Raw genomic sequence first — 10,987 nt, 5'->3', positions numbered from 1 at the left:
ATGTATTTCTTCTTCTTTTTTTTTTGATTTCATTCATCAAAAATAAAAAGAAAAATATTGATCTAATTGAGTTTATTATGGTACACATACACCTACACAACAACAATAATAATAATAATATTCCAAAGATTCAATTATATTGTTGAATTTCATATACAACAGTAAAAAAAGAAGAAGAAAAAGAAGAAGAAAATTCTTTCTTATTTTCGGTCATATTTGATTACAATCTTCATGATGGTTGATTATTATAATGACAATTTTCATTCTATATATATATAATATCATGTGATGGATGATGACATTTGATCATTTGATCATTATTTATATATGATCATATTGCATGATGATGATTATGATGACGATGACAAGAATCTAGTTGTGAATAGAATGATGATGATTACACATATACAAACATAAACACACACACACACATTATATATTGCTATATCAAAAACAATTTTAGAGAATTTTTCTTTACTGCTTTTTTTTCTACACATATTAAAAAAAAAAAATTCAATTTAATTTCGAAATGAAGATAAAATTGACAACAACAATGTTTTTTTTTGTGTAAACACACTTTTGGTTATGATTATTATTATCATTACATTACACATATCATAGCTGTCAAAGAATAAAAATTCATATTTTCCATTCCATTCCATTGAAAAAAGATGAAAATTTTCATTTTGTTATAGTTATTTTCACTTCATTCACATAGTTATCGATTATCGATTATTATTTCAAATTCATATTTTTTTTTGGTTTTGTTTTGTCAAACACAAAAAGCTAATTATTATTTTGTCATTTCATTTTTTTTATCAAATCTTTTTCTTTTTTTTTGGTGAAAAACAAACAATAATTATTAACTGATTAATTGATCAAATTGATAACAAAAAAAAATGAACTATCTAAATGAATGATTGCGTGTGTGTATTTTTTTTTTTTTTTTTTTGTTGCCCCGTTTTGGAACAAAAACAACAACAACAACAATTGAATCTAAATATCCAGAGATTATGAAAATTTACAAAACAAAACTAAAAAAACGAAATAATAATCACATTTTGACAAAAACAAATGTATAGCACACACACACACACACACTGAAAAACATTACGACATTTTTTCAATTATTTCAATTTCGATCCATAAAACAAGTGGAAAAAATATGCAATTATGGATTACAATAATAATAATTTTTTTTTGATAATAATGAGAACCGATGATTAACATGACAAAATGAAAAAAAAATCATGAAAATCTCCTTGGTTTTTAAATAGGTTTCATTTCATTTCCAGAACAAAAAAAAAAAAAAAAAAACAAAAACAGAAATTATCGGCCTGATCCATATAAATAAAAATGAATAAATGAATGAATCATGTTTATGTGATTTTCGTTGTTGTTGTTGTTGTTGTTGTTGCTGCTGTTGTTGTTGTCATTTCATGATTATTTTTCACATTTTATTTCGTATGTCGTTCATATATATGTCTTTTTGATATTTGATTGTTGTCGTTGTTGTTGTTGTTGTTGTTGAATGAATGAACACAAAATCAATTAACAGTATAATTAACATTCAGTGCTGTATTCTTTTATTATTTCGTTTGTTCAATTATAATAACATCGAAATGGTATGGACACAGGTAAAGCAGCAGCAGCAGCAGCTATATTTATTGTGTGATTAGATGGAAAAAAAATGTCATGTAACTATAGTTTTTCTGTTTGTTTCATATTATAATTTATTTTCTGTATTAATCTGGTTCGTTGAATGGTCGGTTGGTTGGTTCAAATGATGACCTCACCTGTATGTGAGTGTGTGTGTGTGTGTGTGTATCAATGATATAAAAAAAATATAATACAGCACAGCGTACGAATTTCGACACGTATTACACAGGGGAAATATTACCACCATCATACAATACAGATCCAGTCGTGTTTTTTTTTCACCACTATACCAGAAATGATTTTATTCATTTCATTTCAAATTCGGATAGAAAAAAAAATCATGGATACATAAGTGGGAAGAATCCAAATGCAATGAAAAAAAAATCACCACCAAATTTTAAATGATAAATATACATGCACACATTGGTCATTTGAATAATGACTATTTTTGTGACCATTAGCTCATCATCATCATCATCATCGGTTTACGTTCTTACTAAATGGCTAAATTACGTGCTAATGTCTTCGAGTTTTGGAAAATAACAAAATAAAAAAAAAATTTCTTTTGTTTCGGATTCAAACACACAGAAACGGAATAATTCCAGTACAATTTGACATTTGGCATTAATTTTCTATATTTAGAATTGTTTTTTATAATTCAATTTTGAATGTAGACAAAAAAATTTTTTTTTTTTACTGTTTTTCATTATTTTTTGACCATTATATATTAGATTGATAATGATCATTATTTGCATATTGAGTATCGTTTGAAACTTGACGTTGTTTTTTCATTTTGTTTTTTTGATTATTATATTTCGTTCTTGATCAAAATAACATTATGATCTGTAATGATGGTGGTGGTCCAAGAATCCAGGATAATGTTTTTTTTTATTGATCACCACGGGTCAAGGTACACATGGTTCTGCTATTCACTTGTGTGTCTTGTCATTTTCGTCAATCAGAATTTCTTTCGATCAAAAAACAATGATGAATGAATGAATGAATGAAAATAAAAATTCTAAATATTGAAAAAAAACAGAATTACGATAAGATATTGAATTAGGATAAAAAAGAAATTTTAACGAAAAAAAAAATTTGTTAAAGCAATCAATCAACTGCCTACAAATGATATGAATATTACAAATGATGATGATGATGATGATTGCATGTATATATCATATGGATGGTTGTGTGTGTCCACTGAAAAAAAAACAAATTATCATTTCCGACGACCGATTTTTTGTTATTGTTGTTGTTGTTGTTTTCGCCTCATCCAGTTTTTAAATTAATTTAATGAATTTTCAAATCATGATCATAGCCAGTGTGTGTGTGTGTGTGTGCGTATGTGTGCGATGTGTTATTCATCATAATCACATTGACGTATAATGATGGTGATGATGAATACCAAAAAAAAAAAAAAAACTGAGGCAAAGAAGAAGCTGTTGTAAGTTTTTCTTGTAATGAAATTGAAAAAAAAATTTGGCCAAAATAAAATTAGATTTCCTATTATTATTTTCATACCTATGAGGATGATGAAATGGTAATTCATTCATTCAATTTGGCCAAAAACATCAACATATATGATGATTGAGTAGAAGTTATTTTTTGTTTCGTTGTTGTTGTTGCATCCATCACACACACACACACACAGCGAAAACACTTGTTGTTTTTTTTTGTCGATCGTTTCGCACGAATTTCTAGTTGGAAAATCATCATCATCATCATAAACAAATCATAACAATCCCCACATCCAGCAACGAAAAAAAAAATGATTGATACGTAATGGATGATGACGAAAACAACAACAAAATTTCAAAAAAAAAAAAAAATTGATATGATTGATCTAGTTATAATAATGATTGATTGTTATCATCATCATCATCATCACTATTTGCTATTCTGGTCATCATCATTGGGTTTTTCTAGTCTTTTTTTTCATTATTCGGTTAATACCAATCAACACAGCAGCAGCAGCAGCAGCATCAGTCAACGAGCAAGTAAGCCTATATAAAGAAAAATCTTCACAAACAAGCATGAAAAATTCATCATTATCATCATGAAAAGGATCACATGTCGTGCATTTCCAATCATCATCATCATCATCATAGATAATGATACCAGAAAAAAATATGTAATAATTGTAATCACATTGTCTCCAAAATTGTGATGTCTGGTTCGAAACAAAGAAAATATAAACAACGATGAAACAGTCATATTATCACACATACACACACACACACACACACAACACCCTGAACAATATCATCTGGTTCACAAGTTTGTAAAAGACAAAAGAAAAAAAAATTGAAGAAAATCTAATTTCCCATCACCAGCACCACTATCACTTTGTTTGAATATTCATTAAATAAAGTATCCATCAATCGATACAATCGATATCTGACATTCGATTATTTTTTTTTTATATTACCAGATAAATTAATTTACCTACTACTATTGTTTGACACATTTCAATGGGGTCAGGTTTCAACCATCATTCTCATGATGGTGATGATGATGATGATCAGTTTTTTTTCTTTTTTTAAAAAAAATAAATAAATTTCATGCTCTCAAATTTAGTTTGTTGTCCGTATAATTTAGATCGATCAATGATGATGATATCTAGACTAGTGATCGCAGCTCAGGTGTGTGTGTGCGTGTGTGTGTGTATGTGTGTGTCTGTGGATTTAGAATTTTTTTTTTCATTTTCTAAAAAAATTTATTACAAACCATCGAGCGAGAAATAAAAAAAAAAAGAAAATCAAATCAAATCACCTGATAAATCATTAGTTGCAGCTTGTCAAAATTTGACATTTTCTTTCTCTCTCTCTCTCTCTCTCTCTTACTCTCTTTCTCATCGACCATCGTTTCTTTCTTTTCTACATTTTTTTTTCTGCATTCAATAAGATTGACCGACAACAACAACAACAACAACAACAAATATCAAATCACACATCACATCACATTACACACCTGGGACAATATATAATAATAATCATATAGTATATGATGATGATGATACATTAGTGAAAGAGAAAGAGAGAATCATGAGTGTTAATAACTAATTTATTTTAGATTTTTTATTAGCTAATTTGCCACCATCATCATCATCATACATAATAAAATGCAAGCGCATCACAATTTTTTTTTTGCTTTTCGCTTTTTTAGCTATTTGGATTTTTATTTCACTTATCGATATGATGGATTCTTCAAACGAATTGAAATCATATAACTTGCAATGGCATGTTAGTATTAGTAGTAATAACAGCAGAGCTTTAATTTTTTTTTCTCGTTTCATTCACGCCAGTGAAAAAAAAAAATCAAAGTGCAAAAATTTTTTTTTCTTCCATTGAAAATGGCTTTTTTCTTCACTCGACAATTGATCATCAATTAAGGATTAATTAAATCAGTTGAATGTTTTTTTTCTATAATGTGAGTATGTCACAAATGTCAGATGATTGTATCATCATCATCATCATCATTTCAGTGTACATAACACACAAACACACCTAATTTAATTGATGATGAAAAGAAAAAAACTTTGAAAAGCTAAAAAGATTTAATTCAGTTCATCATCATCAGTTCAAATGAAAAAAAAAGAAAAATAAAATCCGATCATCCGATAAATGATCATGATCATCATCATCATTTATCCGTATCGGTTATCGATTGTCATTTTATGTAATTAACAATCACAAAATATCATATGTGAATTGAGTAGCAATACATTCATTTATCACACACACACACACACACACACAATCATGATCATTATTTCTGAATTTTTTTTTTTTGAAATAATCAAATGAAAAAATTAATAAAAAAATTCCATTGAATAGCAAATCTTTTTTTCTTTGAAGATTATATTATTATTAATACACGTATATATAATTATCGATATAATAGCCATGGATTCATGTGTGGAATCAAATATATCGAAGTTTAAACAGGAGAAAAAAAACAAACAAAGAAAAACAAGAATAGAATATCCAAAGACCACCACAATCGAGATAGTTGGTGGTGGCGGTGGTGGTGATGATTGTATAACTTTAGCAATAATTTGCCTCATTAGTGTCGGAAAAATCTATCTGAAAATGATCATCAAAATTTTCATATTTTCCAAATGATTATCATTACTATATGGCCAACGAATTGGTCAAGATAAAATCTTTCAAAAAATTTCTCTCTCTCTCTTTCTCTTTCTCTGTAATTCTTGCAATTAGAAATATATTTTATTTAATAATTTATATTTTGTTTTCTCCGAATTAACCAATGATATATTTATTTATTGGCAAAAAAAAAAATAAAAATAAACAAACAAAATTCGGGCCAATATAATTATAAAATTAAATCATCATAATAATTAATGGTTCAGGCCACACATGGTAAATATGATGATGATAATGATAATTATGATGATGATCAAGCATCATGATGATCGAATGAGATGATTTTTTTTATATTTATTTATTTATTTTCAATGATGATCTTCAATGATGATAATTTGCTTTTCCCATAATTTCGCTTCTTCTTCTTTTTTTTTCTTTTCTCAATCAGAAATATGAGAAAAAAAGAACAACAAAAAAAAGAAAGAAAACGATGCTAAATAGCCCATTTCCTTTTCATTCGGGCCATTCATTTTTTGATATTTATATCTATCAATAATGATGATGATGGCTACCATTGATATCTTTATCATTATTACAGAACATTTATTTATATTTTTTTTTATTAATAACAATAATTCTCAACACATTGATGAATTTAAATTTAGTCATTATTTAAATCAAGTTTTCAAATATTATTGCGTGTGTGTGTGTGTGTATGCGTATTATATTACATTTCCATTGATTGATTGATTGATTGAATGAATGGATGAATGAATAAATAATTGATAAAATGAAATAATAAAAAGCGGCAATGGCAATGGCATTTGAAAAATTATCACAGGTCATTTATCAAATAATAATATTTGTACTTTGTTGTTGTTGTTGCTGTCGTCATCGGTCAGAAAAAAAAGATTCAATTCAAAAGAATAGGAAAAAAAATACAATTTTCGGTATAATCATAATGTTTGATCAATAACAATGATAATATTAAAAATGATTTGATCAGGTGTAATTATGATGAAAAAAATTATCATCGATCATCATCATTATTATTATTATCAGAAAGAATGAGCTTATCGAAATCATCTTTGTCGGTCGGACAATTCTTACATTTTTATTTTGTCATTCTTTTCATCATCATCGGATTTTTTCTTCATACTGACTAAATTCGATTCAATCGTTTTTGTCTTATTTTTTTTTTTTAATTATAAAATTTTCAGTATGCCGATATTGAATCAACTTGATTCATGGTTGTCAATAAAATAAAAATAGTCAATGTGACAACCTGTGTGTGTGTGTGTTTGTGTGAACATAATAATATCGCTCAAAATAATGTCACACACACACACACAAACTAAATGAACAAAATTTGATCAAACAAATCTTGTTGGGAAAAAAAGCGGCAAAAAATCAAAGAATTATTTTAAAGAAATAAAAAACAAAAATTAAAAACTTTTTTCAGCTGAAAAAAAATGAAATGATTTTTTTTTCTGCTTTGGTCATAAATTTATGACCATTGATGATGATGATGATGATGGTGGTCACACAAATGGCCATCAATCCGTGGTTAATCAATGTAACCATTCCATAATATACATCATTATATACAGACTGTAAATTTAATTTTCTAAATTAATAATCATTATCATTATTATATCATTTATTGAAATAAACTGCAATTTTTTTTTCTCCGAATAATTGATTCATTTGCTTTTTATAGTGGCCAATCATTCAGAATTGATTTGGAACACAGCTGTTTTCAAAGAATAGTCGATCATCAAATGATTTAAATAGAAAAAAAGTATTTTAATCGATCATCAATCAATTATTATCGATTGGAAAAAACTTCATGTAAATGTGTGTGTGTGTGTGTGTGTGTTCGTCAATCTACAAAAAAAAAAAAAAACAAACAAATTTGAAAAATTGGTAAATCCAACAATGAAAACAATTCAAAGTCAAGTTTAAGTTTAAATTTTTTTCTTTCTTCAATGATGATGATGACAATTTTAATGTGCTGTTTTTTTTTACTTCTGTAAATAGTTATAGAAAAGAAACTGAAATAAAATGAAAAAAAAGAAGAAGAAGAAGAAGAAGAAATCTAATAATGGACCGGATTTGACGATTTGATAATATCGTTGTCGCTATCATCATCATCATCATCGTAAACTTTTTAACAACAACAACAACAACAACAAAACATTTCAAGTCTTATAATAAGTAAAGTTAAAGTATTTATTTTTTTGCTTTTTTTTAATATTTTTTTTTCAAGAATTGATGATCATCAAGCGACAATGAGATCATCTTGTTGTTGTTGTTGTGTGTTCAGCCAAGCATATATGAAGCATTTTTCTTCCAAAATAATAATATCAACACACACACACATAGTAAGTTACACTTAATGACAGTGGTCGACAACAACAACAACAACAAAATAATCTTTAGTTGAATTCATTCAAAATTGAATGTCACAACGAGTTTTACACACACACACACACACACACCGGAACTTTATTTGATTTTTGTCAATGAATCAGTGATCATCATCTGGTTTTTTTTTCATTCATTCAAATTCCATCACCTTCATTACTTATAGTCATTGTCGTCGTCTTTGTCGTAGTCGTTAACGGCTCAGATGATCGTCAATTAGATGATGATGATGATGATGATGATTGTTCACGTATATAAACGTAGTAATTGTAAATGATGATCATTCATTCATTCTTTATTCTTTTTTTCCATTCATTCATTGTTTTTCTTAGTTTTTCTCTTCTTTTTTTTCATTCAATTCAATTCAATTCTATCTATTTGACTACTGTATGTTTTCTATTTGTTTGTTTTTATATGTGTGTTGTCTGTTTGATAATCTATATATATATATGGCTTTTCATTGAGACAATAATCATGATGATGATAATGATTATGATAATAATAATCTTATTTGAAAAAAAAACAAAATAGCGAACAACAATAATGATGACAAACACGATTCGATCGAATGAAACAACTAACTACTTCTTTTTTTTTACCTACCTACCAACCTACCTATAGGTTATATTTTGAATGATTATGATGATGATGATGATGATAGGTAAAGTGCATCATCTTGTGAATGAAATAAACCTGAATTTTCGTCTCTGTATGTATGAATGCTTTGTATTTGCGCGAGCAAAACTATTCGTATAGTTTCAAGCTATTTTTTCGTACTCTTTTTCAAAAATCTTTCAATTTAATCCGACCAGAATTTCTTTTTTTTCTGGTAATAATATAATTGTAGCAGTTTAATTCAACAAAAAAAAATGTAGATAAACTAAAGACGGAGATGATAATTTAATGATTTGTTTAAATAAATGAATGAAACGATTTAGTAATAAGTCACAACAATAAATAAATGGCCAGGTTCATCATCGTCATCATGATAATCGATATGTTTACCAGTATGTCTGCATATCTACCTGGCCAACATGGTAATTATTTTAATTACAATTTAAAATATATATTATATTCAACAGAACAAAACGGATCAACGATCTTTCTTGATGAATTTATCCATTATCTTTTCGGGTTGATCCAATTTTGTTGTTTTATTTCATTTTTTCATTTTTTTTTTGGTTTCAAAATTTCTGTTTTCATAAAAAAAAATTATGATGACGATGACGATGATAATGAAGAAATGTTTCAAAGATCAGAAATTTTTTTTTATCAAGCTAAACGAAAAAAAAAATCAATTTTATTGAAGAAGAAAAAATAAATGCCATTTTCAATGTTGTACATTATCATCGTCATCATCATGTATTGAATTATGAAATTTTTTTTTTAATTTCAGTCAAAAAAAAGAACTTTAAAATTTCCGTTGATCAACACACACACACAATGATGATAAATGTCATTTTAAAATGCCATTTATCAAACAAACATACGGTGGCTGATCACCATCATCATCATCATCATAGATCTAATCAATTTTGGCGGAAAACAGCAACAAAAAAACGACGACGAAAATGATGATTAATTGAAATGATTTCAAAAATTGAGCAAAAAAAAAAACTTGATGAAATTCTACAAACAAACAAACAAACAAAATTCAAATTGTTTTCATTACATCAAAAAAAATTAAAATAGATCTAAATCTAAATGTTGCATGCCTCAGATGATGATGATGATCAATGCAGTTTTTTTTTGTCAACACTGGCTGGTTGGTTGGTTGATTGAAAATCGATTTTATTTTTTTAAATTTTTTGGTTTTTTTTTCGCGAAAATTTAGACTTCAGATATTCAAAATTTAAATGTTTCACGAACGTAAGAGCAAAAATTTTTTTTGTTTCAAAAAAAAATGTTCATTGATCATCATCATCATCATCATCATCAAATCATGGCAGTTTCATTATCATGTCGTCCTGTAAAAGCAGAAAAAAAGGAATAAGAAAAATGAAAGAACCATCCAGCGAGAGAGAGAGAGAGATCGCAAGAGAGGATGTGTAATTACATTACACGCACCAGTAATTGAGAACTTGAATTAAAGAATGAAATTATCCAGAAAATGATTTTTTTGAAAAAAAAGTTTATTTCATTTCATTCATTTATTTTGACTTATTCTTCGTGATTAAATCAGCTCCGTCAGTTGTTGTTGTTGTTGTTGTTGCGAATAATAACAACTTAATGTCACACACACACACACACACACATAACATGTAACATTTGAACATTTATTCATCATTCAAATTAAGTTGAATGAATTTTATATGTTTATTCATTCACTAAATATATAAAGTTAGAATTGAATAAATTGAATTTTCAGAATGGAAAAAAATAGATGATTACCAAATGTGACATTTGAGGAAAATTTTTTCATTTCATTGTGTTTGTGTGTGTGTGTGTGTGTGAATTGAATCTAAATTTTGAATTTCAATTGATTGAAATCAATCAATCAATCAATCAATCCATCAATCGATCAATCAGATACGAAATTGATGACACTTACACAAGGGAAAAAGAGAGAGAAAAAAAAATCAGATTTATCACAGGTTTCTTTTTCATTCATTACAATAATATTCGAATTTCAATTCACTCATCTGATGATGATGATGATGATGATGATTGAAACCAAGTAATTAAAAACAAAACATTCAATCCAGTAATTATAATGACGAAAAAAAAAATTAAAATAAAATAAAATCTGAAATAGAATTCAAATCTATTTGTTCGATGGACGGTGACAATCATCG

This window comes from Dermatophagoides farinae, chromosome 4 (assembly GCF_024713945.1).
Source record: "Dermatophagoides farinae isolate YC_2012a chromosome 4, ASM2471394v1, whole genome shotgun sequence".
In the NCBI taxonomy this organism is placed as follows: domain Eukaryota; kingdom Metazoa; phylum Arthropoda; class Arachnida; order Sarcoptiformes; family Pyroglyphidae; genus Dermatophagoides; species Dermatophagoides farinae.
The sequence above is the reverse complement of the archived record's forward strand: the minus strand, read 5'-3'. Positions refer to the sequence as shown.